Source organism: Schistocerca americana, chromosome 3 (assembly GCF_021461395.2).
Source record: "Schistocerca americana isolate TAMUIC-IGC-003095 chromosome 3, iqSchAmer2.1, whole genome shotgun sequence".
Classification (NCBI taxonomy): domain Eukaryota; kingdom Metazoa; phylum Arthropoda; class Insecta; order Orthoptera; family Acrididae; genus Schistocerca; species Schistocerca americana.
In genome coordinates, this window is record NC_060121.1 from 500,836,469 (window position 1) to 500,859,304 (window position 22,836).

Sequence of the window (22,836 nt, forward strand, 5' to 3'; positions counted from 1 at the left end):
CGAGTGTGGATCTACCGCGGACAATATATCCGGACAGATGTTCGAAGGCGGATCCACCAAACGTCACATCTGCGATAGGGTTCGCTGGTGGACCAACCACGCGCTACGTCCGGACACGTATTCTATGTTCGAAGTTTGGTCCACCAGCGGAGGGGACTGGGTCCTCGGAGCGCATCTTCTTCCCCGTTTTGTTTTAACTGTTAATATTTATAGTACGTATCAATAACAATTAAAATATACTTGGTTCCATTATTGTCTCGTCAATATTCTCTCATACCCACAAGACCTGCGTACCGTATGTCATCTAAGCCTTTAATCATAACATGCTGACAAGGGTATGTTTTTCATGCTGGTTTGTACAGTTCTTGAACATTTTCTCCGTACTCATTCGATTATACTTCTCTGCTTCAACTGGTTCAACTGGCTCTGAGCACTACGGGGCTTAACATGTACTTCTCTCTTTAAGCTCTGAAATCATTGAGACAACCTATTCGAATGAGCTGTATAGCCCACAGCAGCTCATGCCATGATCAGTCGTAGTTGATGTGTTATCTCATTTTTGTCGTCGTGTGTATACACTAAGGAGGCTGATTACTGTATGTCAATACCGTCACCACTGCCATACCGACCATCTAATAATAGTAGTGTTATAATGTCTTTGTTTTTCGCACTGCATTGGTTTCCTGCTTTCCTGTGTACATCAGTCAATTGTAGTTTTTTACCACACATCTCCAGATCTTTGGGTGAAAATTTTACTTTTTTTTTTTTTTTTTTTTTTTTTTTTTTTTTTTTTTTTTTTTTGAAAATGAGGTTCAGTAGACCTGGTGTTCTTTGAAATTCCATATGCCCTGTCTGTATTGTTTTTTCATTTAAAATTCTAGGCTGCATGCCCAACATGTATGGTTTTACACCACTTACACCAAATGCTTTGTCTATCCTTGCCGACGCTGTAATGGCTAATGAAACTGGCAATAACATGATCGTCATCGTCGTGTAGTTACACTGGGAGATTATCGACAGATTCAGTACCTGGTTCAAATGTTTCTCGCAGTGTCTGATTTCTATCCAAATGTCCTAACCATAGCAACCGTAACTTCTCTCGGAAGGCGTTCCATGTAGCAATGACTTTATGCTTAATTGACAACGTGCTATACTGGGTGAGCCACTAACTATTGCCATCTAGAATAACTTCGAAAGTATGATAGTAGCTAAAAAGTTTGTGGGAAACGGGTGCCATAATATGACGTTGGTGACCTAGGGTGTGGTCGCGTCAAAGATATGAAGGTCAGCATCGTTTTTTTTAAATATGATGCTATAGTTTGGTACTTGTTTTCTGATAGCGGCTATCGAGACGAATCGAATGATACGCAACAGTAAGGTCTTTGAAGGTCTACGAAGGTCAAAAAGCTGGCATGAACGTCCATTTACAGAGGTGTGCTGCAATATTCCTATCAAGGATTGAGTGGTATTCCTTATCACTTCGGCGTTTACCGAAGCACATGCTCTGACAGTTCTCTCTCGTATATCATGCAAATAGTAAATATTCGCCGAATACGGCGCATCCATCTAACGTGCCATTGACGTGTAAACACCATTCGACGGTTTCGCAATACAACACTAATAGGAACGGTAAGACTAGTATCGTCGAATCAAGCGAATGTGAATGATGTGTTCCTTCGTAGAATGAGTCTATATGCTTCTCATTTACGGAGAATGCCGACGAAATTCAGTAAGAGCCAGAGACTTATACGCTGAAAGATATCCTCAATGTACTCACCCTACACGTCGTACATTTAAATATGTGTTTGATAAACTGAGAACAACTGGATATTTAACGCATCTGAAACATATCCGGCAAAGGAAAGTTGCTAACGAGGAAACGGAAATTGGTACTCTTGCCACGGTGGTTAGAGATCCTTGTCTTAGTTCGTGTCAAATTGCAAGGGAATCTGGCATGAGTCAGAGTAGTGTTGTTCGTGTTCTGCATCCTCATAAATATCATCCTTACATATCAGTCTCCACCAAGAATTAACTGGTACGGATTGTATGCGTCGCATTGAATTCTGCTGATGGTCTCAACTTCGGGTTCAGAGGGTTGGCACATTTATTAATTTCATTTTATTTACTGACGAGGTACATTCATGAGCCATGGAAATGTTAATGTGCATAACACACATTTTTGGGCAACTGAAAATCCATGTTGGCTGCGGAAAGTTAGCCTTGATGACAGCTTCTACTCTCGCAGGCATACGTTCAATCAGGTGCTGGAAGGTTTCTTGGGGAATGGCAGCCCATTTTTCAGGGAGTGCTGCACTAAGGAGAGGTGTCGATGTCGGCCGGTAAGGCCTGGCACGAAGTCGGCGTCCCAAAACATCCCAGAGGTGTTCTATAGGATTCAGGTCAGGACTCTGTGCAGGCCATTCCATTACAGGGATGTTACTTTCGTGTGACCACTCCGCCACAGGCTGTGCATTATGAAGAGGTGTTCGATCGCGTTGAAAGATGCAATCGCCATCCCCAAATTGCTCTTCAACAGTGGGAAGCAAGAAGGTGCTTAAAACATCAATATAGGCCTGTCCTGTGATAGTGCCACACAAAACAATTAGGGGTGCAGGGCCCCTCGATTTAAAACACTACCATAGCATAACACCACCGTCCCCGAATTTTACTGTTGGCATTACACACGTTGGCAGATGACGTTTAACGGGCATTCGCCATACCCACACTCTGCCATTGGATCGCCATATTGTGTACCGTGACCCTCACTCCACACGGTGTTTTTCCACTATTCAATCTTTCAGTGTTTACGCACCTTACACCAAGCGAGGAGTCATTTGGCGTTTACCGGCGTGATGTGCGGCTTATGAGCAGCCGCTCGACCATGAAATCCAAGTTTTCTTACCTCCCGCCTAACTGTTATAGTACTTACAGTGGATACTGATGCAGTTTGGAATTTCTGTGTGATGGTCTGGATACATGTGTGCCTATCACACATAACGACCCTCTTCAACTGTTGGCGATCTCTGTCAGTCAACAGACGAGCTCGACCTATACGGTTTTGTGCTGTACGTGCCCATTCACGTTTCCACTTCACCATCGCATCGGAAACAGTGGACCTGAGGATTTTTAGGAGTGTGGAAATCTCGCGTATAGACGTATGACCCAAGTGACACCCAATCACCTGACCATGTTCGAAGTCCGAGAGTTCTGCGGAGGCCCCATTCTATTCTCATGGTTCTAATGACTACTGAGGTCGCTGATATGGAGTAATTGGCGGTAGGTGGCAGCTCAATGCATTTAAGATGAAAAAGTATGTTGTTGGGGTGTCCGGATACTTTTGATCACATAGTGTATATTCACATAGCAGACTCCATCCGAATGTGTTAGTAGTGACATGAGAACATTTGGCTTGCTACAGTTGGATGGTAGCAAAATTATAATTATTATGTTACCAGGAAGAAGTATCCCATTTTTCTTTTTCTTCTGCTTCTTCTGGTCATCTTTCATACCTTCACAGGACCAGTCACTTACAACGAAGTCCTGATGCTTCGCCTACCCTGCTATGGTATCGACGGCTTCAGTTTTTGGTGTGCAATGGGCCTTTTTAGAAAAATGAACGTTTGTGATAACTATATATACATCCGCTATTGCGCAGCCATATTACTGACTAAGCTATAATGGCTACACATTACATTATATAAAGATACGGTACTTAAATAGGAAGAGAACTGAGATTTGCATGTGTTTTTCTCAAACTGATAGACGTTACCTTAGCTTCTTCTTTTGACACACTGTTCTAAGCCATCTGGAAGCAAAATATATGTACGTAGATAGTTCACAATGTCTTTAAAAACACATCGCAGCCCACAGTTCAGACTATCCAGCACAAGGGATAGCACCAACCGTAGGATGAACAAGTTTGTAATGATGGAGTGTTGCAGGTAAATATATCGACCTCCAGATCTCACCATGAGTGTCACGCTGTCATACAATGATTTTATAGATAGCGTCAGGCCAGAATAGTAAATGTCCGGAGATGGAGATCACTTGGAGGTCAATTATTGGTTGATCTAGTGTTCTGCGTGACACAGTTCATCCCATTATAACCCCGTAAACTTCACCTTCACATTTCTCAATTAATTTTCGATCTCCAACGCAACACACTAGTCACTGTCCATTGACGCATCTATATCAATATTTAAGCGCATTGAATCGCTAGTTATTAAATTGTAAGTTGAAGTAAAAAGGCGTAGAGCACTCGGAGGAAGGCCGGCCGGTGTGACCAAGCGGTTCTAGGCGCTTCAGTCTGGAACCGCGCGACCGCTATGGTCGCAGATTCGAATCCTGGTTTGGGCATGGATGTGTGTGATGACCTTAGGTTAGTTAGGTTTAAGTAGTTCTAAGTTCTAGGGGACTGATGACCTCAGATGTTAAGTCCCATAGTGCTCAGAGCCATCTCTGAACTGGAAGGAATGAGCAGCTTCTCATCCACCACATCAATAATCTGTACTTGCAGTAACACTGGAATGTTCTGGGAAGGTGCATATGTCAAAGACCAGTACTGACCTCCACTGTGTGGTGCAAGCCCCCCCCCCCCCCCCCCCCACACAGTTCTTCTGAAAGGTGGAGACTTGCTTTTCTTACACAAATCAGGGAGCAGGATGGATAACTGCAGCTCATTGTCCTGCTGCAACATGGTGGCCAGGTGCGTTACAGGATCCCACAGTGCTGCTGCCCCTGCTGATCCTGACAGGCCACAGTTCACTGCAGGTCTCGACGAGCTGATGGTAGCTGCTGCTGTCCAGACAGGGTTGCTGCCAGTCTGGCCACACCAGAGAATGCTGAACATAGAAGAAGAAACAATAAGCATCCACAGACAATGCCATGGGGATGAACAACGAAAGGGTACTTGAGAAAGAAGAGGAGTAGACACAAAATCCAGTTATAGTAGCAATGACATGTAATGAGTTCTTAGTCTTATGCTTTTTCTCCAATGGAAAGGCAGATGACGATCTCGAGTGCTGTTGATGTTTCATGGTTCTTCTTTGTCCAGATACTTACTGTGACTGAAACCAGTGAGCTACTGGAATGGCCTTATATCCCCTACATCATTATCACGTGACCTGATATTAATTAGTCAATCAATTTATTGACTTCAGTATCAGTTGTAGAACGAGTTCCAGTCAGGCATTTGCGTGGAAGGAGTTCTTACACGATCTAGTATCCCTAAGGAAAAACATGGAGGTTTTCCAGGTAAATGCTGCTTTGTTTGACAGTCCAGCTCCGACCGACGATGCATTTGGGCCCAGCAGAGGCATGCGACAGGAATTGTCCACTTGAGAGAGAGAGAGAGAGAGAGAGAGAGAAGAGGGGGGGGGGGGGGAGGGGGATAGATGTGTTTCAGCAGGAATTTCTCAAGTATCAACATCAAAGAGTTGCACCATCAGATGCTTTGTTAGAGAATTAGCGTGTCTTCTGGTCCGCTTACCACACGAACTGGTTCTGTGTGCATGGTAATACTAGAGGCATCTGTCAGTGTGTCAGCCGAGAACGATCGCGGGCACAAGCAGGTTTACTGCAGTCTCTCTCCCAACCTGTGCACGCTGGAATACATAAAGCGGCCGGCGTGTCTACTCTTCGGTCGGTGCGAAAAAGCGACCAAAAGATTTTAAACAGTGTAATTACGTGCCGCGAGTTATGTTGACGTCGATTTAGTGATGGTATCCCCTGCACAATCGGAAAGATAGATCTATTTAACTACTTCTTTTCAATGTATTTTATGAGACTTCCATCTTACAAAACAGTAGAGAATGATGAGCTTTTCCCACCAAATAAAATAGAGATCCAGCCCCTGTGAAGTGAATTTGATAAATACACAATATATCCTTCGTTATGTCATTGACATTGATCTAAATTTCCTTTCGTGAGATCTGTCCTCTCTACCACACATTGAGTCCCCCCCCCCCTCTCCAGTTTCCTGATCGGGAAGGGAAAGGTGAGTGGGGGTTAGAAGGCGAGATCTATGGGATTTTTGAAAGGGGGAGAAGTTTAATTAATTTTTCTAGTTAACTAATTAGTCAGTTAATTTGCTATGAAAAGTGTGTTTGTATCACTGAGGGGTTTTACACCATGGGTGGAGTAGGAGGAGGGGAGCTGTGGGGGGAGGGGGGGGGGGAGGGGTTCTGAAATGAACAGATTATCCTCAGGGGGTCATACCTCAACCCTCAGTAGGTTATAAATCAATTAGGAGAACAATAGGTTAAGGGGAGGGGGAGGAGCTCATAAATCAATCATGTATGCAAACTGCACTAACTAAATGTGCTGATCCCTGCTTTACCCCGATACTATTGTTTTGTACCCAATTTATAAAACAGATTCCAGTGTAATGTAAAGCCATACACAGCACTTAGTTTTCTTGACTAGCATTATATGTACCTGGAATCATTTAGTCAAATAAGGCTGACAACCATTTGAGTTACACAACTATGGTTTTACTTTACAGCATCAATAATGTAGGTTAGATCCCTGCCAGCATATGTTATGTTATGTTATGTTAACCGGGGACCCAGAAACGACGGAGAGGCTCCGTCTCCGCTGCAGCCGCAGTGGTCCACAACCCCACGACGGCTACCGCAGTCCACTTCACCCCTCCGCCGCCCCACACTGAACCACTCTTTCAGGGTTATTGTGCGGTTCGGCTCCCGGTGGACCCCCCAGGGAATGTCTCACACCAGATGAGTGTAACCCCTATGTTTCCGTGGTAGAGTAATGGTGGTGTATGCGTACGTGGAGAACTTGTTTGCACAGCAATCGCCGACATAGTGTAGCTGAGGCGGAATAAGGGGAACCAGCCCGCATTTGCCGAGGCAGATGGAAAACCGTCTAAAAAGCATCCACAGACTGGGCAGCTCACTAGACCTCGAGACAAATCCGCCTGCGGATTCGTGCCGGGGACCGGCGCTCCTTCAATATGACAGCTAGTTGGCAATAATCACTATCTGGACGATTGGCCTATTCTACACCATATTTTAGATCTTTGTGACGATGCTATGCTGATTATATTTTTATGTTTTGACGATGCCATTATGGCCGTGTCACTTTAGGACATGGTGTAAAAAAGGTACGTTATACCATATTCTATCTGTACATTTCCCTGTTTGTATGACAGTATATTATGAAACATGTTGCTGTTTTATGTTAAAAGACACACTGCTCACTAGATGTATATATTTATATATTTTAGATCTGAGGATGGTCATTACAGACTGAAACCGGTCATCGTCTAAAGAATTCATATTGTGACCAGAGACTGAAATAAAAAAGCATTTTAGTGTATTTTTAGTTGATTGAGAAAAAGAATTTGACAGAACTGACTGGTGTATGTTGTTGTAGTTTATAAAAGACACTCATACAGATTAGAAGGATAGAAACTCCATATGGTACAGCTAATGATAGTTCGAGTAGAAGAAGGTGAGACCCAAGATTTGGGTATTGGAATGGGTATGAGATGGGATAGATGTATGTCACCAGTACTTTTGAAAATTGGGTATAACGGGTATAAGTGCAGTTGTTTTTGTATACGGTGCCTTAAATATGTACAGATATTTTCGTATATGGTGCCTTAAATATGTATACACATTAGTGTGCTAGATGTTTATTCTCTGCACTGAATACTCTTCCCACAAACACATCACATAATTTACCTCCTTATATTTTCTGCATGATCGTAACTGTACCACTAAGTGGACTATGCCTGTTAGTATAGGCTAACCATTTTGTGTCCAAGCGTTCACTCTTCAGCATCTGACATGCTGCCCAGGGAAAAATATTAATAGCTTACTCTTGCCACATGCACTTGTAGGTAGTAACCAGCTTAAAAGGATACTACTCCAAACGGCTAAAATTACTGGTCTGTAAAGTAAGTAAATACTGATGTACTGTTGTTCATTGCATTGTTCCCAGAAGCCCACAAAAAATATTCGCACTTAATATCGATTACATCCTGTATATGCTGAAAAGCTAATGAATACGATGTTGAAAAAATCAAAAGGACTTTTGTGGGACAGGAAGGAACAAAAACCATCAAGTACGCTGATGATATGACTTTGCTAGTAGAAACGGGGGAAGGGCTAGAGGTAAGGAAGGGTAAGGATTTCGTTATGAAAGTAAACGTTGTGAAGACTGAAGTGAAGAGAATCGTAAACGAAGACGACATGATTAATATATTACTAGACGAAAGGTATTAGAACAGGTTCAGTCACCCAGCGTTCGGGAAACTTGATTATTTCAGGTGGAAGTGGTACAGAGCAAGTGAGACGCAGAACTTTTATGGAGAAGAGAGCTGAGGAGAATGAATGGTTTGCTGACAGCCAGAAGCATCCCCATTACAGTTAGCAAGACGTTCACCAACGTGTTATGTGGAGTGTGGTGTCTTGTAGTTCTGTAACTTGGACAGTACGTCAGAAAGAACAAAAATATTTATGAAGTTTTGAAGAAAATGGAGAAAGTGAAATGGATCGATAGAATGAGAGGGTAGGATAGAAGAGGACCTTTATGAATATGATACAGAAGAAGAAAACATCTTGGGTGGGGCACATTTTGCGTGGAAACTGTTGACGACGGAGATCCCCGGAATCAAAAATAGAAGGAAAAAGAGGGAGAGGAAGAAGAAGGTTTGGAGTGCTAACAGACATGAAGAGTAGAATAAGTTACGAGAAAATGAAGGAGAATGCTCAGGACAGAGAGATATGGAGGACGTTCAGTTGACACCTCATCACTGTGCTCGACAGCGACGTGCTGCTACAGAGATGGGAAGACTGTTTAAAAGAGCTACACGAAACAGATCACAAACCAAGAAATCTGCAACTTTAATCCATGGACAGTGTGAATGACGACGAGGAAGGACGAACAGTCACAACGGAAGGAGCAAAACGTGCACAGCTGCAATGAAAACCGGGACAGCAGTAGGTACAGATATAATACCAGTAGAAATACTAACGTATTTGAACCAAGAAGAAGTAAGAGAAATATCGAGGTTATGTAACTATGTAAATAAATATATGACAATGGTGAAAGGCGAGAGGAATTTCTGATAGCAGTAATGATTTCAGTAGTAAAGAAACAAGGAACCAGAACATGCAGTGAGCGCAAGAAAATTAGCCTCATTTCATATGCAGCCAAAGTTATGTTAAGATTCTTTAATAAAGACTGGCAAACGTAATGGAAGAGAGCCGGGCTGAAGAGCAACTTGGCTTTTGACGGATTACAGGCACAGGAGATGCAATCGTACACTTGTGAACTTTGGCACAGAGGTTTATTGAAAAGGGAAAAGACATACGTATTTTATAGACCTGGAAAAGGCTTGGGGTGAGCTTGCAACTGTAAGGACGGAGGAGAGAGCAGATTGGAAAACCAACGACTTACAAACTCATTATGTTTCATTCAAATCATCTGTGGAAGTGAGAGGAGAAACGATGTGGGTATAACTAGCAAAAGGATTAAGTCAATACTGTTGTCTGTCGCCTACCTTTTTCAAACTATAGTTAACAAAATGTGATTGACCGCTGTCCATTAAATGGCAAGAGGATAAAAATTGGAAGAAGAAGACTATGTATTTGAGATCTGCGGACGACGTGGTCCTGCTAGCAACAAGTGAGAAAGTATTACAGGTTATAGTCGATATCATTGACGCTAAAGGAAAGACTTATGGAATCGAAAATCAGTACAAATAAAACAAATGTAACGGCAGTAGGTGGAAATAAAAAGATTAAGGTAATGCTGGATGGAAGAGTATTATAATATCAGCGAAGTACCTCGTAAGCGGGATAGAAACCAATTGGAAGAAATGCACAGAAATTAAAACCAGAACAGCAATGGCGGAAGAGGCATTTTATAAAAACGTGGAGGATTTTCTGCAACAGTATGCACAAAGATATGAGAAAAAGAATAATAAAATGCTTGGTATGGAGTGTTCTACTATATCGTGCTGAAGCGTACATGGTGATCAAGAGAGAAGGGATGGAGGGTTTCGAAATGTGGACATGGCGAAGGATAGGAAGAATAATTTTGATGGAGTGAAAAATGAAAAGGTGCTCAGAAGAGTGGAAGAGCAAAAGCAGTTACTGGATGTAACAAAAAGAAGGGAACGAAACTGGATTGGACATACATTAAGAATGAAGGAGGGGCTCGTAAAAGCTGTCTTCGAAGGTTATTTGGAAGGAAAGAGGAGGAGAGGCAGGAAGAGATTTCAGGTCCTGGATGATGGACGGTAGCACATACAGCGGCACCAAGAAGGAAGCATTGAAATGGTATGAAATCGAGACGCGAAAGACCTGCTTATATACGAGGGTAATCCCAAAAGTAAGGTCTCGTATTTTTTTATAAGTACATAGACCAGTTTATTTCTACAGTGGTTTACATCAGTTTACAGCTTGAACATTTAGCTATTTTTCGACATGGGCATACAAAAACTGCCACAGCGTCTACAAAAATACATCGACAGAAATGGTGATTATGTCGAAAAATAGCTAAATGTTCAAGCTGCAAACTGATGTAAACCACTGTAGAAATAAACAGGTCTATGTACTTATAAAAAATGGGAAACCTTACTTTTGGAATTACCCTCGTAGCAGAAAACTGACGATGGTAATCGTATGGTACGCAGGCACGGGGATTTTAGTGTGTAGCAGCACTACAGACCTGTACCGATAAACAAACAAGTAATAATTATGTAACTTCATTACTTCGAAGTGACAATCAAAACTCTTTGAATACCCACCGTACAGATGATATTACAAAACACGCAGAAACACATAGTTGAATACCCAGAACGCCATAAGAAGGCCTTCGTTCAGCAGAGTAGGTCAAACGGTTAATAATCCATGATGATGTAACTCTGCAAGCTTTCGTGGCCCTTGTAATCGAAGGTAAAATCTACTAAGCTCTTAGGTAGCTTCACTTTTCTCTTTACATTCCTTTTACGCAATCGAATAAATTCCTTGGTATTTCTTTTTCATCATCGGAGAAACCTGAAGGGAGAACTTAACGTCATTTGATTGTGAAGAATAAATATAAAGAGGAACGTGACATTGCCCTAAGAACATACACTACTGGCCATTAAAATTGCTACACCACGAAGATGACGTGCTACTGACGCGAAATTTAACCGACAGGAAGAAGATGCTGTAATATGCAAATGGTTAGCTTTTCAGAGCATTCAAACAAGGTTGGCGCCGGTGGCGACACCTACAACGTGCTGACATGAGGAAAGCTTCCAACCGATTTCTCATACAGAAACAGCAGTTGACCGGCGTTGCCTGGTGAAACGTTGTTGTGATGCCTTGTGTAAGGAGGAGAAATACGTACCATCTCGTTTCCGACTTTGATAAAGGTCGGGTTGTAGCCTATCGCGATTGCGGTTTATCGTATCGGGACATTGCTGCTCGCGTTGGTCGAGATCCAATGACTGTTTGCAGAATATGGGATCGGTGGGCTCAGGAGCCGTGCTGGATCCCAGCGGCCTCGTATCACTAGCAGTCGAAATGACAGGCATCCTATCCGCATGGCTGTAACGGATCGTGCAGCCACGTCTCGATCCCTGAGTCAACACATGGGGACGTTTGCAAGACAACAACCATCTGCACGAACAGTTCGACGACGTTAGCCGCAGCATGGACTATCAGCTCGGAGACCATGGCTGCGGTTACCCTTGACGCTGCATCACAGGCAGGAGCGCCTGCGATGATGTGCTCAACGACGAACCTGGGTGCATGTATGGGCAAACGTCAATTTTTTCGGATGAATCCAGGTTCCGTTTACAGCATAATGATGGTAGCATCCGTGTTTGGCGACATCGCGGTGAAGGCACATTGGAAGCGTGTATTCGTCATCGCCATACTGGCGCATCACCCAGCGTGATGGTATGGGGTGTCATTGGGTACACGTCTCGGTCCCCTCTTGTTCGCATTGACGGCACTTTCAACAGTGGACGTTACATTTCACATGTATTACGACCGTGGCTCTACCCTTCATTCAATCCCTGCAAAACCCTACATTTTAGCAGGATAACGCACGACCGCATGGTCCACGTCCTATACTGGCTTTTCTGGATACAGAAAATGTTCGACTGCTGCCCTGGCCAGCACATTCACCAGATCTCTGACCAACTGAAAACGTCTGGTCAATGGTGGCCGAGCAACTGGCTCGTCACAATGCGCCAGTCACTACTCTTCATGAACTGTGGTGTCGTGTTGAAGCTGCATGGGCAGCTGTACCTGTACACGCCATCCAAGCTCTGTTTGACTCAATGCCCAGGCGTATCAAGGCTGTTACTACGGCCAGAGGTGGTTGTTCTGGGTACTGATTTCTCAGGATCTATGCACCCAAATTGCGTGAAAATGTCGTCACATGTCAGTTCTAGTATAATATATTTGTCCAGTGAATACCCGTTTATCATCTGCATTTCTTCTTTAATGGCCAGTAGTTTATTACCTTCGGTAATGTAACGCCAGAAATATATTTCCGTTGGCTATGGGATACCGGTGGTGTGGTGGAACATGCCGGCTGTATAGGAGGGTCGCACGGCTCCGAGGCGGGCTTCCCGCGCCGTGAGACAGTCGGCAGAGGAGTGACTGCCGCTGCGGCGCGGCGTGGGCGGGTCCCCGGCCGTGCCGTGCTGATAGCGGCGTTGTCGCGGGAATAGGCTTTGCTTGTCGGCGAGGCGTGAGCGCCGCGGACCACACACCGGCTGACAGCCGCGACACGCGCCGCCCCGCTCCCTGGCTGTTGCGTGCGCTCCTCCCTCCCGCCTCACCGTGCCGCCGTCGCACGGTAGGCCAACTTGCTCCAAAACCTGGCCAGAATGGGAAAAAAATATGCACGGTGGGCCAACTGGCTCCAAAACCTAGGCAGAAAAGAAGAAAAAAGACGCACGTTCCGACCTTAGTCTCGCGAAATCTTTTGTGGATGGCACTGGTGCATACTTGCCCAATGCTGCCGTGTTGTTACAGTCTGATGTCTGTCAGATACATGCCGTGGCAGTTGACGGTAAACAGTGAACAGGGCAGCGAGAAATTTTTCAAATACGGTTTGTGTAACCTGTTTAATATATGCCTAGTTGTCAGCATAAGATTAGGTGGACAGCACTTGTGGAGGTATGACGCATTTAACCGATTAATAACTACTTCCCATTATTTTCGTCTTTCTTCAGTTTACTCTCAATCCATATTATGTACTCATTAGGCTGCTCATTCCATTCAACACATCATGTAAGATTTATTCACTTCCAATGGAGATAGAGCTATGTCATCAGTGAATCTATTTATACCGCTAATAAGAATGACGAGGAACCGCCTTGCCGCGCGGGATTAGCCGAGCGGTCTGCGGTGCTGCAGTCATGGACTGTGCGGCTGGTCCCGGCGGAGATTCGAGTCCTCCCTCGGGCATGGGTGTGTGTGTTTTTCCTTAAGATAATTTAGGTTAAGTAGTGTGTAAGCTTAGGGACTGATGCCCATAGCAGTTACGTCCCATCACATTTTCACTCAAAAAATGGTTCAAATGGCTCTGAGCACTATGGGACTTATTATCTCAGGTCATCAGTCCCCTAGAACTTAGAACTACTTAAACCTATCTAACCTAAGGACATCACACACATCCATGCCCGAGGCAGGATTCGAACCTGCGACCGTAGCGGTCGTGCAGATCCAAACTGAAGCGCCTAGATCCACTCGGCCCCACCGGCCGGCGATTTTCACACACATTTGAACATTTTGAATGGCCTTCTCACTCCGTCAGGTTACCGTTCTTTTCTGGGGTCACTGAACGCATAAACAAAATTTTAAAGAAAAATGGTATTCAGACATGTTTCTTTAATCAAAACAAAATAAAAGACTTTTTCCGACGGAAAACGGATGCACCTGATTACCTCCACAATGCAGGCGTCTATCAAGTGTCATGTGGCTGCGGCAAAGTGTATATTTACCATCAACAATAATATGTATACATCTCAACCCACCTCCTTATTTGATTAGTGGGTCTTACTTGCTATTGTTAGTTACAATTAGCAGCTAATTACAATATACTAAGTCGTGAGCTACAGCTATAATCTAATTTCAATGGGCAGCTATATTTATTTATTTTAACTCCTAAGATTTTTTAACTAAACCTACATTCTACTTCCTGCAGCGTCACAGATGTGTCAGCAATGTACAAACCTACTTTATTGCCTTGCCCATCGAGCTAATCCCGATGGGCGTGCCCCTGACACTAGGCAGGCCAGGATGTTAATCACTGCAGGTTCCTAAATCTAGATTTCTAGTCTAATTCCTACTAACTAGTTCTAACCTACGTCATCTCCAGTGTATTGTCAAATCCAGGTTATTTTTAGTCTCCACTCTCCCTAATCCCGTACGTGGCGGATTCCAGACTAAAGGGTCGGCCTATCCACGCACAGGCGGTATGGAAGTAGGGCACGTATTTGTCGTAATCTGTGCTTCTTAGTTTTGTTCCCTCAAGTATTCTCTCAACACTTTCTGTGATACCTCGTTGGAAAGTCTGTTCAGTGTTTGGAAGATGTCTTCTTGTCTTATCAGGTGGTAAGTGTCATGGTCGGGTAGTTGGTCACGTGGTGTAGAAGCAACATCATTGAAGAGGGGGCACTCGTATATCACATGATCTGGAGTGCCCTCCGGTTCACCACATTCACACGCGGGTGTGGCCCTTTTCCCGAACCGACATAAGTATGCCGGGTAAGGTCCATGTACACTGAGAAAATGGATTAGTCCTCTGTTGGGTTCAAAGTACTTCATTCTTAGCCGTTCCCTGATGCTTGGTATTAACTGATGTGTCCTGCGCCCTGTTTCATCCGCGTCCCACAGTTCTTGCCATAATTCTACTCCCCTTTGCCGAATCTCACCCTTGTCCCCTGCCCCAATGCCTAAGATCTCCTCTATTTTTGTTATATTTCCCTTCTTAATCCAGAACCATGCAGCCTGCTCCCTGATTTTGATGTCCAAGGGGCAAAGCCCCATTATGACTAGTAGTGCTCCCCCTGGTGTTGTTCTGTAAGCCCCTACCGATCTAAGAATCATATTCCTCTGAACCCTTCTCACTGTCATGGCGGGCACCACCCACGTGAGCCTGTGTGCCCAGACTCCCGAGCCGTAACCCACTATCGATGTTAATATACTGTTATGATAAAACTTTATAAGATGAGGTGGAAGATGAAATCTTTTATGTCCTATGGATATAAGGTTGTTCAGTGTTTGGAGGGCTTTCTGGGTTACGGTTTCTATGTGTTTCCCAAAATTCCACTTCTCATCAATGATGATGCCTAAGTATCGTGCGTCACGTCTCCGAAGAACCGGCGAGCGCTCGATTCGTACAGTCGGATAACGGATTAATTGTCCCTTCAATAGTAAGTAGGTGGACTTACTTGGTGACACCGTCATTTTGGTGTTTTGGCACCATAGTTGTAACTTGTTTAGGGCACTCTCTATTTTAGGTTCAATGTCTTCGCGCCTACGGCCGCCGACCAACAGGAGGAGGTCATCTGCATAGGCTATCACCTCTAGCACTTCTTCACTTTGTTGTAGGGTGTCTAGTAAAGGCTCCATGTGGATGTCCCAAAACAGGGGCCCTAGCACGGAACCCTGAGGACAACCCTTTGTTATAGATTTTCCAATGCTCTTGCTAGAAGATGATAGCCAGACCTCCTGTTCCTCGCAATAGCTCCTCAGACAACCATATAGCGGCCCTGGGCACTCCTTCTCCCGCAAGAAGGAGAAGAGCGAAGGCCACCACAGGTTATTGAAGGCGCCACTGATGTCAACCATGATGCCCACCACATACTTATATGGGATAGAGCCACAGACCTCAGCAGCCAGGGCGATTGCATCAGATGTCGATCGCCCAGGCCTGAAGCCGAACTGCCTGTCGCTCACCCCACGCAGCACTCTGTGTGCAGCCAGTCTGTCGGCTAGTAGCTTTTCTAATATTTTCCCTAGTATGTTAATCAAACAGATTGGTCTGTAGGATTTTACATTTGTTGGATCTTTGTCTAACCCTTTCCGAATAATGACTACATTCGCAGACTTCCACACCCTTGGAATTTTTTGTTGTATCAGACATTCGTTGTATAGGTGAGTGAGTGGTGCAGTTAGCTGGGGAGCTAGGAATTGCACCACCTCAGCTACAATGCCGTCTGGCCCGGGAGCTTTACCCCTTTTAAGTGATTTTATGTGTGCAGCCACCTCTTCCTCCGAGAAAGGGTAGACTGCCGTATTGTTGGTGTATTCATTGAGGTTGTCTTGTCTTAGTTGTTGTTGCTGATCTGATTCCCCATCCGCGCTATCATCAGGCAGCAGGGACCGGAGGAGGATCTCAGCAGTTTCCTGCCAGGATTCCGCCATCCTGTCCCCGTGCCTGACTGTTGATAATTCCAGTGGAGAGCGGATCTTTTCTCGTACTAATTTATACGGTGTACCCCAGGGGTCCAATGCCAATTGGCTCTGGACGAAATTTTCCCAACTTTGTATTCTAACAGCCTGGAGTTCTTTCTGAAAATGAATTTTAGCCTCCCGATACTGCATCAGCCATCTTTGCCGTTCCGGCCAGACGACACTGCGCTGGTAGTATCTTCTCAACCTTCTAACAGACCGGCGCATATCCTCAAGTTCGGGCGACCATGGTGATGGAGAGGCTGCTATGGCCTTCCTCCTGGTCGGTACGGCAGCTTTCACCGCGTTAGTTATTGCATTGGTCAGTTCTTCTGCTCGGTCGTTTACGTCTATGTCAAAGTCTGCGCCACCTTCTGGCAAGGCAGGAATGACGCACTCCCTTACTAGTCGTTCCCAATCGGCCCTTCTGTAATTAAACTGCATCTCCCACCCCATGGCCCAGCGGGACCCTCTTCCACCCACAATGAGTGTGATTAGGTTGTGGTCACTTGTAGTGTATATAGGTGAAACGAGAAGAACTGTTAAAGAACGCCTTAAGGAACACGAACGGCACATGCGGCTAAAACAAAGTGCAAAATCGGCAGTAGCGGAACATCACGAGAACTGTGGCTCTGACATCGATTTTAATAACGTACGTGTACTGGTTAAAGAAACAAACATTTATAGAAGAAAGGTCCGAGAAGTGGTTGAAATTTCTAAGAATGGATCTAATTTCAATAGAGAGGACGGCTATAGGCTTCCGGCATCGTGGCTCCCCGCCATCAAGGAAGTAAATACGCGGCCGCGGTGTAAACAACGCACTCTAAGTCACTTCGGCGGACAATAATATTCCCCCTCTCTTGCTCTGTCCGTTCCGAATTTAGCCACTGATGACGACCAACCAATAGCGGTAGCAGGCATTCCAACCAATAACCCTTCTCCAGCATAAGTGTGAAATAGTGCCTTTCTGCTCAATGACGATGACCGCTAATGGTATCCGCCAATGGTATCTTCTGCATTAGCCTATGACTATGGCCCACCAATGGTACCCACATGAATTTTAACCAATACTATCTCTAATCCAGCACGAACGCCAGAAAACTCCCCCTTTATAAGTGGACGCAACACTCGTCTCTGACAGTGTTCTAGCAGTAGTGGACACCAAAAGATCCTGAGGAAGATCCCAGCAGAGGGGTCGAAACTTCGAACATTTTAGAAGAAACACGACGCGGCCTAATAACCCAGAAGATTTTAACTTCAGTGACAACGGCCACGAAAGCCTGCAGACTTACTTATACTTCATATCCTTTCACCATGAATTTTATTTGGATTCTTGAACCTTGTGGATAGATTTGACAGTCTCTAACAAGAAAATTAGGATTGTGTCAGTATAATCGCATTGTGAAGGGACAGATCAAGTTAAGATGGATAGTTTTTATGACGCACTCAGTGACGTAGTTGTTGGAGTAAAGGACAAGGACAGTGTTCTGCTCATGGGTGATTTTAATGCCAGGGTTGGAAATCGAACTGAAGGGTATGAAAAGGTTATGGGTAAATTTGGAGAGGATATGGAGGCTGACAGGAACGGGAAACAACTCTTGGATTTCTGTGCCTTTTTTAAACATAAGAACATTCACCGGTATACTTGGGAAGGCAGGGGAACCAGATCTGTCATTGATTATATAATAACAGATCAGGAATTCAGGAAGGCTGTGAGGGATACACGTGTATCCAGGGGATTCTTTGATGACACTGATCACTATTTAATCTGCAGTGAAATCGGTATTGTGAGGCCGAAAGTGCAGCAGGTCAGGTCCATATGTAGGAGGATAAGAGTGGAGAAACTTCAGGATAAGGAAATCAGGTACAAGTACATAACAGTGATCTCAGAAAGGTACCAGTTAGTTGAATGTAGTCCATTACAGTCATTGGAAAAGGAATGGACAAGGTACAGGAACACAGTACTAGAAGTGGCTAAAGAATGTCTTGGAACAGTAGTGTGTAAAGGTAGGATGAAGCAAACAGCTTGGTGGAATGACACAGTCAAGGCAGCCTGTAAAAGGCAAAAGATGGCGTATCAAAAATGGCTACATACTAGAACTCAGGCAAACAGAGAAAGTTGTTGAAGAAAGAAACAAAACCAAAAACATAATTGCAGCATCCAAGAAGAAATCTAGGGAAGACTTTGGAAACAAGTTGGAGACTTTGGGTCAAGCTGCTGGGAAACCATTCTGGAATATAATTAGCAGTCTTCGAAAGGGAGATAAGAAGGAAATGACAAGTATTATGGACAGGTCAGGAAAACTGCTGGTGAATCCTGTTGATGCCTTGGGCAGATGGAGGGAATATTTTGAAGAGTTGCTCCATATAGGTGAAAATACGATCAGTAATGTTCCAGATTTCGATGTACAACGGGACAGAAATGATGATGGAAATAGGATCACATTTGAGGAAGTGGAGAAAATGGTCAATATGTTGCAGTGCAATAAAGCGGTTGGGGCGGATGAAATTAAGTCGGAACTCATCAAATACAGTGGAATGTTAGGTCTTAAATGGCTACACAGGATAATTGAAATGGCGTGGGAGTCAGGACAGGTTCCATCAGACTGGACGAAAGCAGTAATCACACCAATCTTTAAACATGGAAACAGAAAAGATTGTAACAACTACAGAGGTATCTCTTTGATCAGCGTTGTGGCTAAAATCTTCTCAGGTATTGTTGAAAGGAAAGTGCGAGTATTAGTTGAGGACAAATTGGATGAAAATCATTTTGGGTTTAGGCCTCTTAGAGGTTGTCAGGACCAGATCTTTAGCTTACGGCAAATAATGGAGAAGTGTTAAGAGTGGAACAGGGAATTGTATCTATGCTTTATAGATCTAGAAAAGGCATATGACCGGGTTCCTAGGAGGAAGTTATTGTCTGTTCTACGAGATTATGGAATAGGAGGCAAACTTTTGCAAGCAATTAAAGGTCTTTGCATAGATAGTCAGGCAGCAGTTAGAGTTGACGGTAAATTGAGTTCAAGGTTCAGAGTAGTTTCAGGGGTAAGACAAGGCTGCAACCTGTCTCCACTGCTGTTCATATTATTTATGGATCATATGTTGAAAATGGCTGGGTGATATTAAGATATGTGAACACAAAACAAGCAGTCTCGCATATGCGGATGACTTAGTTGTGATGGCAGATTCGATTGAAAGTTTGCAAAGTAATATTTCAGAGCTTGATCAGAAATGAAAGGACTATGGTATGAAGATTAACATCTCCAAAACGAAAGTAATGACAGTGGGAAAGAGATATAAACGGATTGAATGCCAAATAGGAGGAACAAAGTTAGAACAGGTAGACAGTTTCAAGTACTTAGGATGCATATTCTCACAGGATGGCAACATAGTGAAAGAACTGGAAGCGAGGTGTAGCAAAGCTAATGCAGTGAGCGCTCAGCTACGATCTACTCTCTTCTGCAAGAAGGAAGTCAGTACCAAGACTAAGTTATCTGTGCACCGTTCAATCTTTCGACCAACTTTGTTGTATGGGAGCGAAAGCTGGGTGGATTCAGGTTACCTTATCAATAAGATTGAGGTTACGGATATAAAAGTAGCTAGGATGATTGCAGGTACTAGTAGATGGGAACAATGGCAGGAGGGTGTCCACAATGAGGAAATCAAAGAAAAACTGGGAATGAACTCTATAGATGTAGCAGTCAGGGCGAACATTCTTAGATGATGTGGGCATGTTACACGCATGGGAGAAGCAAGGTTAACCAAGAGACTCATTGGTTCAGCAGTAGAGGGTAGGAGGAGTCGGGGCAGACCAAGGAGAAGGTACCTGGATTCGGTTAAGAATGATTTAGAAGTAATAGGCTTAACATCAGAAGAGGCATCAATGTTAGCACTGAATAGGGGATCATGGAGGAATCTTATAAGGGGGACTATGCTCCAGACTGAACGCTGAAAGGCATAATCAGTCTTAAATGATGATGATGATGATGATCTTCAACCTTTCTTTTAATTCCGTCATTGCTTCTTCTATGTATAGACTAGACAGTAGGGGTGAATAACTACAACCCTGTCTTACACACTTTTTAAACCGAGCACTTTGTTGTTCTTCTTCCACTCTTATTTTCCCCTTTTGGTTCTTGCACATACTGTATATTACCCGTCTCTCCCTATAGCTTACCCTTATTTTTCGCCCAGATGATTTTCTCTCAGAAAGACTTTCACTTTTAACTTTCGACTCTATCCTTTCCGGACCAAGTCCTTCACCTCAAATTGATACATTTACCCTTCCCCATTATGCTCAAAGTTTGTAACATCATCACGGTATTAACCTGTATAACCCTCTATATGGTGTACATGATTTTTGGAGGAGAAACTCTTTCCTTTTCTACTCATTACTTTGTTGTTTGTCAGATACATTGAAACGCGTCTATTTCAACCGTCTTTCATGCAATTACCACTGGTAATGATTATCTTGGCTTCATCTAGTTCAGCAGATTGCATTTCTGCTACTTGCATATCATGTAGTAATGTCTGGGAGAATAATTGTGTAAAGAACCCGTTATATTGTTTTATTTCCATTTTTATTTCATATCAGCATCGTAAGTTACCCCTTACCCATAAACTAATCACTTTTAGCTCTGTGACGTATGAATTTGTGGTTAATTTTGAGTACATGTGCATTGGTCTGACTGACCAATAGCAAGTCGAACTTCTAAAGAGATCAGGAAAACCTACAGTCTCCAGTCCGCAGTTCGTATGGATTATTCGGGTTTTCTTCTGCTGACTTCGCTTCCCAGCTGTGGCGAGTGTTTCAGTTTTAATGTGTTCACAGGAGTAGCCATATCCCGTCTTTCCGATGACACGATCCTTTGCTAACAATAACGTCCAGAGAGTTTGTTAAGAAGTTAGTCCCCGCACACAAACATGATATTAAGATGATTTTTGCTTTGTAAATGATTGCTAAAATCCGAGGAAAGACTGCGTTTAGTTAATAAACGTTCATTCTCATGGAATATAGTTCTCTAGATTTTTTTGTCTACGAACATTGAACCATTCCTATCCACCTCCCTTGATTAGTGAGATTAGTTGTCCTGCTTGACCATTGTCATTGTAAATTATCAGTGAAATTCATTCCATGATCAGTCACCCTGAAGTAGTTCTGTCTAATTCCTATGCTCGTTGTAGATAATCTTTACGCGAAATCTCGTTATATCTTCTTACGGACTTCAGGCGATATTGCATTCGATGGAACTTACCAGTTGAGAGGCATTACCTGCTCTTGATAAGAAGCACAGTACCTGCATAAAGTCTACTAGATATGGCGAAAGATGTATCCCGTGTTTTCAATAGTACTAAAACTCATAATTGGACAGAATGAGAGGATCAATGGCTTTAATGCGTAAAGTTAAATCTGACAGAAAGAACTATGGGTATCTTTTAACATAATTAAGTAAGTGTTCCTAGGCAACTGTTTCATTATTGTTACATTTTTTACTAATTATTCTTATGTCACAATATTGCATAACTAAGACCGTTTTGCGGAAAGAATGATATAATTCTGTATGACATTTGTGAACGAAAATAAGAAAGATAAAGTGACTTTTTTATTGGTTTGCTTTGAAGCTTGCAATTCAACTAAGTAGAACCGTTGCTGAAATTATCTGTTTGGTGGACTCCAGCGAAACTGGAATGCCTTGAATACGTGCATCTAAAATTTAAGAAGCTTCTAGCCTTCGTTTTAGTACCAGTAGGATTTATATATTTTTGATTGATCTCGTAATCGGAAATGAACATATCGTTGTGAAACCTGTAAATGCTTATCAGACTGGGACTCGATCGTAAAATGCTCTAAGTACCGGACCTTTTCGGGAATGTCACAATATGAGAGTTTTATTGCCTCATACTTTATTTTATAAACATTACTCACCTTCTTTTCTGCTACTGTGTCTTCTAGGAATGTTTATAAAGCGCAGTAACAAAAAGTTCATGTACTAGAAAGGAATAATTTGCGGTCAGCCAACAGTCACCCCATCATTAATCAACCACTTCTTGCGATAAGAGGTGCATAGGGAGCTTTCAACAAAATTACAAATCATATGATTTTATAGCAAGAGTGTAACACACTTAAGTTAATAACACTTAACTTTACATTTACAGATAGAACGTTTTCATCGTCACGTCTGTAACGGGTAGGAAGTTATAACAAAAGAGGTCATCAGACTGATAGCCGTGAATAACCGCGTTACGTACCATATAACTACACCAGTGGCAGTTGTTAATAATTAATTCGATTGTTACGCTGTTCGACTTTGGACGTTTCATCCATTAATTGTGTACCGTGATTGACCTGTCTTAAAGCGCCCAGCGATATATCGATTACGTCGACTACCGAGATTGGCTCATT